This window comes from Gossypium hirsutum, chromosome A01 (genome assembly GCF_007990345.1).
Source record: "Gossypium hirsutum isolate 1008001.06 chromosome A01, Gossypium_hirsutum_v2.1, whole genome shotgun sequence".
NCBI classification, from domain to species: Eukaryota; Viridiplantae; Streptophyta; class Magnoliopsida; order Malvales; family Malvaceae; genus Gossypium; species Gossypium hirsutum.
The window spans coordinates 6,528,169-6,537,590 of NC_053424.1; the positions used below are offsets into that span (position 1 = coordinate 6,528,169).

The window sequence follows — 9,422 nt, forward strand, 5'->3', positions numbered from 1 at the left end:
CGGAATATCGAAACTGATACTCGGTAGCAATTTATATTTAACAAGTAGCACACATAATTTGCATATTACTCAATAATAACCACAAAGCATAATATTTCATGGTATTAATCATCATATCATATAAATATCATTAAATTACTTAAAATGACAATTATGTTACTACATTTACACATGAACTTACCTCGGTACAAAATAAAGAAATTTTACAATTTAGTCCATAATCTTTTCCTTTCCCCAATCAAGGTCAATTCCACGTCTTTCTTGGTCTAAAATAACACATTTAGCTGATTTAATACTCACATTTATCAAAACAGTCCTTAACTCTAACTTTGGAAAAATTACGATTTTTCCCCTAAACTTTTGCATATTTACACTTTTGCCCCAAAGCTCAAAAATTAAATTTTTTTCCCAAAATTATTATGTTTTATGACATGATGGTCATTTTTCCCTTCTATGGCAACATCAAATTCTCACTCTAACATGTAGTTATAAACATTAGGTATTTTTTACCGATTATGTCATTTTACTCGTTTTCACGTAAAATCATTTAGCAAAAGTTGTTTAACACAATTTAAAGCTTTATATTCTACTATAAAACATCAAAATAAACACATTTCACCTATGGGTATTTTTCCAAATATAAACCCTAGGTTAAATTATCACTAGAATAAGCTAAATCAAGTTACTGGGACTCCAAAAACGTAAAGAACATTAAAAATGGGGCTTGGAATCACTTACTATGGAGCTTGGAAGCTTGAAACAAACCCTAGATATGGAGAACCCTTGAAATTTCGTCCTAATGAAGAAGATGGACATATTTTTCCATCTTTTTCCTTTTTTTAATCTTTTAATTACCAAATGACTAAAATACCCTTCATTAAAAACTTTGGTTACTTCTACCTATGTATGTCCAATTTTGTCCATGAAAACCTAATGGTATAATTACCATTTAAGGACCTCTACTTCAATTAAATCCTTTAACATCCAAAACTCATATTTATCAACTTTTGCAATTAAGTCCTAATAGGCAAATTAGACATGCAATTCATGAAATTTTCTATCGATATTCTAACACATGCATCTAATCACTCAATAAATTATAAAAATTAATCGGAATAAATCTTTCTACTTCAGAATTGTGGTTTCAAAACCTTTATTCCGTTTAGGCCCTAATTCGGGATATCACAGGCACCACATGAATCCGCGGATGAAGAAAAACTACACATAAAAATACTTTTTTTTAATTCCAAAGGATGGATTCAACAGAAAAAAACCAAGTGATCACAACTTTACTTACACTATTAAAGCTGAGATCTTTCAAATGAGGTGACTTTTGAAGAATGAGAGGAACAATATCGTTATTTCCACATTCCCCTGATTGCACATGCCGAAGACAAAAGCTTGTAATGGACAATATACCATTATTATTCACAGTTAAAAAAATCCCATTAAAAGAAATTAATTTAGCTAGTGGCCCAAATAAAAAAGAATCTAATGGCCCAGTGGCCCAATAACCTAAACATTTTTTCAGTAAAACTAAAAAATCCTAGCCTCCAGCACCGCTACCTCGCAGGCACGCCACCTGAGGCCTAACGCACCTCTACCGCCCTTGCACCAAAATGGCAAAGGCTAGGGTCTCCGTCCCACCGTTGACCGCGTACCGTCACCTGCAAAGAGAAAGAAACAAATAGTAGCAGAAACAGCAAAAAAGAGGAAAATATATTGTAATCAATCGGCTATAAAAAACCTAAATAAATAGATTGTAAGGGAGATTTTTTTGAAATAGAAATTGAATACAAAAAAAAGCAATCGACAAAAAATAGAATACAAAAATTTCGAAGGTGATTCTTTTATTTATTTATTTTTTTTGAATCTGTTTTTATATATTAACGTAAAACAAGAAATAAAAAAGGTTCTTACCTCGATGCCATAGCCAGAGTCCTTTCTGACTTAAAAGGTTGCCGCACCCTTAGGGGTTCACCTAAAGCCGCATCGGGGACGACTAGAAGTCAAAAAACCCTTCTTTGTTACTGTCGAACTTTGACCGGATCTAGGCTTTAGGGTGTCGTTTTGGAGCTGACCCGAATGCTAGCAAGATCCACGTGTTTTCACGGAAAAGGTCTATTTGTGACCTTGGTCCTTCCAGTTTTGGACCCCTTTTTAATTTGGTCCTAAGTTTTTCTTGTTCCTTTTTTTAATAGCACTGTTAATTTCAAATTTCTTTCAATTTGGTCCCCCGTTCGCTGACCTTTTGGGACGTGACGCGTGTCCTGGGGTTTGGGATAATTTCCCATTTGGACCTTTCTCTTTTTTGTGCGTCACGTTTTAGTCCTTTATTCATTTATATTATTGTAATTTAGACCTTTAATTTCATTTTAATTTCGATTCAGCCCTTGTTTTATTTAATTTCAACCTTTTATGAATTATTTATTTATTAATTTTTTTTACCTTTTGTTAATACTCAAAAGTTGTATTATTTATGTTTCCATTTTATTGAATACTTTTTCTTTAATACACTATATTGTCATAAGCAAAAAATGTAGGATGTTAGGACTTCCACGACAAACCTTGCACCCCTCATCCACCAGTCCTAATGCGCTATTTTTAGTAAGGATGAAAATATTCACTGCAAATTAGGAATAAATATGGGCTCAAAGGATCACCCTATCGCAATCCCCTAGATGGAATGATATTTCCCATAATTTGCCCATTCATCACCACCAAATACAAGACAATATATAAGACAGTAGTAATACAATGCATAATTAAAGAAACCCAATCCCTGGTAAAATTCATTTTAATCATCATATCCTCTACAAAATGTCATTCAACCTTATCATAGGTATTGATATCCAGTTTAACTGCAAAAGACCCTCATCTCCCCTTCTTTTCTTATTAGCAGCATGAAAAATCTCATATGCTACCAAAATATTGCATGTAATAAGTCTAACAATAACAAGGGAACTCTAAGCTATATCAGTAGAATTGTCCAATACTAATTGAAATTTGTTAACCAATACCCTAGAGATGATTTTATAGACTACCATACATAAAAGAATCGATCTGAAATAAGACATATTCCTCGAGTTAGACACCTTGAAAATGAGAATTATATTCGTACAATTTATTTCAGTCATAGTAATCTCTCTGTTAAGAATCGCAAAACAGTACTCTCCTACATCTTTTCCTACAATATGCCAATACTTCTGATAAAACATACTTGACATCCCATCATGGCTCGGTACTTTAGTAGGAGACATCTTTTTGATGGCTCTTATCACTTCTTTCATATACATTAACATATTATCCATATCATCTGTAACACAGCGAGAAACACTTGATAACAAGTGTGCTGAGTCCCGTGCCATTAAGAAGTAAACAATGCTAAAAAATAATGTTAAGCAACCCTCCATATATCATCAAAGTTCTTTCTAAATGACTCCAAGTTATCCTCCAATCTATGGATTTTATTAATGCGTCTTCGAAAGCTAGTGAAATTGTGAAAGAAAGTTGTATTTTTATCCCCTTGTCGCAACCAATTAGCCTTCCTCTGTTCCTAATAAAATTTCTCTTTATCCACTTCAAATAGCATTTCCAAATTAACATCAATAATTTCGCTCATAACAACATCATCAATCGGCAAATAATATAGAACTTCTAATATGTGTCGAAAGCTAGTTGACTTTTATCTACATTGTTTCTTCCGTTGTTTGCTCTATGCAAGCAAACCTGTAACGCCCCTAACCCGAATCCGTCACCGGAATAGAGTTACGGAGCATTACCGGAGTTACCGATTTATTTATTAGATATTTTATTTCATCTAACGTTCATATTTGGAACCAATTAAAATCAATCATATTGTCCCTTAAACATACTTATTTTTCTCGACATGTTTTACTTGAATTTATTACTCATCTCAATATACTTAATTTCCTTGTATCAACGTATCAAAGATAATCACATATTGACATATCATGATAAATATCATTCTCTTGCCATTTCTTGATAAACATAAATCAGGCAATTCATTATATTGATATTTCATGCATTTAAAAATAAAATTCTTGCAATTTAACCCTTATTTCCGACCGTTATTCTCATACAAATTGATAACAACCCATGTATTTTATAAAATATCAGAATTTTTCATAATTTCAACACTTTTCAATTTAATCCTTAAAACATGTTTTTCCTCGATCTTGAACTAAATTAATAATTTATTTCAATTTTGCAATTTTAAATAATAAAATAATCCACTTCAGGCAAATTGGTCATTTCTAACATTTTTAAAAAATTGCCCATAAAGTTTTACTTTTATTCAATTTAGTCCCTAAGCCTAAAACGTGAAAATTAGCTATGCTAGCTGAATATTCATACATATTTTCCTCCTCCTCCTCTCCATTCCACATCCTTAATTTATATAATATGCTTATAAGTAACATTATCTATAATTTCACTATTTACTTATATGTATATTCAAAGCTGTCTATTTGAGTCATAGTCACTTAAGCTATTTAATCACTTTACCAAATTTTTCACTATTTTCAATTTAGTCCTTTTTAATTAATTGACTAACCAAACGTTAAAATTTTCTAACGAAACTTTAATACTAACTCAATAACACTCCATAAATATTTTTATAAATATTTATGGGTTAGTTTATGAATCCGAGGTCTCGATACCTCGTTTTCAACCTGATTTACCTAATTAATTCTTTTAAATCACAAAATTCACTAATTAGAAAAAATACTTCTATAATCACACTTGACTCATAGGTATTAATTTATTAAATTTTCAACTCACTCGTCGAATTTAGTGATCTTGAATCACTGTTTCTGACACCACTAAAAATTGGGCTGTTACAAAACCCCTACCCAAATTATAGAAGTGATGTGGCATAGAACCTGTTAATATACTCCATAATCTTGAAATTTCTTGCTCACATTCCAACTACATAATCGGTGCAAAAACTTATTTTGATTAGAATTGAGAGATACAGTAGAGGAGAATATCGAAGAATTAGGAGGAGAACCTAAAATCTCTTTACATGCTATTATTGGTCATGTACATGCAAAAGACTATGCAATTACAGGTCGTAACTAACTGACAACCCTTGTTGAGCCTGATAGATTCGGAAAGTACATGTTGGAAAAATTCGATTTAATAAAATGGTTTTCTATCATAGCGGAAAATTAAAATTTTGAAAATCGGATTGGTTTGTGATATTTAGAACAATAAACTTATTCCCGAAAGGTACCTATGCTTTGAGCAAGGCGGATCCTAAACGTTCTCGGCTTTCAACTGAACGGTCTTCTCTAATATTCTCATACCACAAATTACTTCAAATGTGGGCTCGAATAATTACAAACCAAACATAGAACCAGAAACAATTTCTATTTATAGGAAGAGAAAAAAGAATCTTGGTTGAATTAGTAAAATACAAATGATATTATTTATTTAATAGAAAAACTAGTCTTCTAGTTTAACTATAAGAGGGGTTGGCACTCCCTAGTTAAATATACTAGGGTTGTCACCCCTAAGAGGGGAGTTTGGGTCTCTCTTGTACAGGATTCAGTAATATGTGTTTCTTGAACTTTTAACTTAATATTTTATAATTTGATCCAACTCAATACATGTTTTCCTATTTACCAAAATAAATATTATTTATAAATTAATTTAATCAGATAAATTCATTTTTTGATTAAATAATTTTCTCAACTCAATTCTAATTCCGTTAAAGTAATGGCAACTTTACCGTAAAAGAATCTATGAGAAAATATATTTAATTTCTATATTCAATGAATTCACTGATAGCAGAATAAATTCGTATTTTTAATATATTTATTTTTGGATAATTATCAAATAAAATGCTATTAAATTTGGATTTTTCTTATAAGGAATAAAGTTGGTGTGCCGAATTCAAACTCTTACAAAAAATGACTAAATTGGAACAAAAAGAAAAGAAGAGGGCTTGATTGAAAGATTGAATATTCAAATATGATTGGATAAAGATTGAAGGGTTTGAAGATTTTTTTTTCAAGTGGCTGGATAAAGATTGAAGGATTTTTTATATTATTACAACTTGTAATTTGTTTAAATTCTAGTTTAAATTTGATTTTTAAATTTTGAATTATTTAGTGATAATATTTAAAATTATTTAGTGATAATATTTAGAAAAAATCTAACTAAATTTTAGCACTAATAGCGCGTTTAAAATTCCTAATAACTACAACTAATTGAACACACTTGGATTTGGGCTTTAATAAATTTTTGTTTTGTTTTTTTCCTTTCCATTACCTGCCTCACTTCATTATGACAATTTCAATTTTTTTCTTTACTTTCAATCTTTTGGTTTAATTTCCTTCCAAGGCCCTTCCCCTTTCAGCATGATTTTTTTCCATGATTAACTAAACCCATTTTAACTTTAGCCCGAAAATTACTCCAACAAAACAATCGTGAGATTTGAACCCGTTCAAAAAACTTATCAACGCAGTATTTTCTCTCTCTCTAGTATATGGGATAGTACAAATTCGTCCCTTAAAGTTGATTCAGCTTTAATTCAAAAAGTGCACGTTGGGTTGGAGTTGTTTGGCGTATAGTTGGGAGACGAATCGGCTGTGTTGTGTTCGAATCCCTTCAAACAAATTGGCATGTCTAGGTGGGAAAAGCCATTTGGATTCTGTCAAGGGAGATAGAGATCGGATTTAAACGACCCAAGCAGTTAAGACTGTTGATTCGAGTTGGGCTTTTCAGATCGTAAGGCTGTCAAAATCTTAAATTGCGTACACATGTATCGTAGTTAGAAATTTGGCAAGAGCTAATTTGCAGGTCGTACCGGGATTGACTACATAAGGAAAAGTTGGCGATATGGACATTCTTGGTCGCTATAACCAACTTATTGCTTGGAAGGGAAAATCTATTTCAAGGATTGATTCAAGATTGGAGTACATCGAGGCTAAGGCTAAGCTTAAAAAAATATATTTTATTTATCCATTTATTTTATTTTCTTAAATTTATTTTTACATTTTTTAATCTAATTTTATTTTATTTTTCTTATTTCCTTATTTTATTGTCTTAATCAATTTAAACCCCCCTTTTTTTATTGTTTTTCAGCACTACTACGCACAAATCGTGGGCACGACTATGGCTGCGACAACGAATCTAGTCATAATAAAAGGTGAAATTAGATAACCAGTCCATTTGGATTTGACCCTACTACTCTATATTTCAATTTATTGGTTTCGACGCCCATAATTCACAATGACTAATTAATTTTATTCCATTTTTTAACTTCAACTATTTAATTAAATAATAATTCAAAATACTTAAATTAATTCTTAAGTCATTTTTATACTGATGAGAAAACATATTTAGTTCCGAATGTGACTCATTTATCTAACTTTATCATTCATTTGATTCTTTACAAATGGGGTGCAATTTATTAAATTAAATTAAATTCACCAAATCTGTCAATTCTCAATTTTGGAAAATCAGTCGAGTTGCGATTAGTTTTTTTACGAGATCTTGACATTTTTAGATTGAGATGTCTTCTAATTGATGAAAGATGTATCTTTAAACTTCGAAACCTACTTTGAATCATCTTATTTTAAGGTCTAGAGTTAAAATTTAATTGTTTAATGAAGACTGCACAAGCAAAAATTTATAGACAAAATTATTACAAGTAATAAACCTCCATTTAACATATTTACTAATATGTTTTGTTTTTCTTTTTTTACATTTAATATAGTATTTTAGTTGTTGATTGAGTTTTAACTCGATTGGCATGGGCATTGTTATTAATGTAGGAGGACATGGGTTCGAGTGCATTGAAATATATTATCCTTCTATTTATGGTTTGAGGAGGGGCTATGGGTAATTTTACGCATTATATTAAAAAAAACAGATATGATTGAAACTTATAATATGATTATTAAAAAATATATATTTTAGTTACTATATCTCAAACTCTACGTTGGTAAGACAAAAAGATGATGCTAGAAAGAAAATAATCAACCTGTTTTTTTATCTTAAACCTTTTACAATGATCTCGAGGTACTGGGCGAATTTCACTGGCCGACAAGCTACCCTCAACTGATTTTTTCACAGATTAGTCTTCGTTCGTAAATGAATTGATATCATATAAAAAAAATGCTCAGACTTTTCTGAATAATGGCAAATAGTGGCAAGGCACCATCATACGAGTGAACCAAACTGTTGGCTCCCAACTTCTTCGGACTGGTTGAGCCTAATTGCAGGTGAGTAGGGAAGGGAGTTCTTTTCTTGGGTCATTCTTTGCCTTTTGACCTAGTCCAAACTTCATTGTCGGTATAATTCTTACCCATTAAATTAGTTGTAATTGTCATTATTTTTTTATTATTTTTTAAAAATATATTTTTATTATTGTTAGTAAAAGAGAAATGGGAAAGCCAAAAAAAAAAAGAATGGAAAGGAAAATAAATTCAAAAAGCACGAAAAAATAAGAAAAATAAATTCAAATGGAAAGGATACGAGAAAGGACGCGGAGGTTGAGTTAAGCCTAATTTAGCATTTGTAAGTACCCAAATTTACCGGGCCCAGAATTGTTAATCAGCCCAAAACAAAAAAAAAAGAAATATAAACCAAAACCCAATTGGCCCAATAGGCCCAAATGCCCAAACCAGCCCTCAGCTAGCAGGAAACCCTATTTTCCGCTAGCGCCGTATACCCCACGTGCCTCGTCGACTCGTTCGACGCCCGAGGTTTGGCTCCTCCTTGTCTTGTTGCACCAAAATGGAGGCTTCCCTTCGTTGACCTTCCCCTAACCTGCAAACAGACCCAAAAGAGGAGCAGAAAGTGCAACACGCAAAGGCAGACAAAGAAAACATGCAGAGATAGACAATAGCAATAGGAAATCAATTGACTTTCGGCTATAAAGCCCAAACAAAAACAGATTGTATGGGTACAAAAAAAAAACAAAAACACAAATATTGAAATAAAATAGGCAGTCAAAAAAATCAAGAAGGTGATTTCGAGTGTCTCTTTTTTTCCTTTTGAATCTATTCTATTTGTTTCTTTTTTAGATTTGGCATGTATTTTTAGCATAATAGAATAAAAGAGAAATGAAAAAGAAAACGAAGCTTTACCTTCGCAAATACGCCATAAGACTTCTCTTTCTTCGTTAAAATCGAAGTATGGAAAGGGGTCTAAGGCTAAAATTTGGTTCTGAGGCTTGGACGGGTCGGTCACCATTCATGGTGGCAGATCGGCTCTTAGAGGGGTGTTGGAGTTCGTTTGAAAGGATCAAAATGGCAGGCTAGGGTTTTGATGTCTGTTTGGTTGAATAAAGGCACTGTTTGGCCTTTATGAAGAAGCAAAAAACGACACCGCATGTAATAGCCAAATTTTTCAGTGGTATCGAAAAACAGTGATTCGAGATTACAAAA

At 31.8% G+C, this 9,422-nt stretch overlaps 1 long non-coding RNA gene across 1 annotated transcript; it reads right to left on the reverse strand.

Annotated features, from left to right (window-relative positions):
* Positions 1–8,473: 8,473 nt before the first annotated feature.
* LOC107917046 (uncharacterized) lies at positions 8,474–9,422 on the reverse strand. Its single transcript, XR_001689678.2, has 2 exons — positions 9,123–9,422; positions 8,474–8,802 (listed from the first exon to the last, which is right to left on the reverse strand). It is a non-coding gene; the product is annotated as an uncharacterized lncRNA (long non-coding RNA).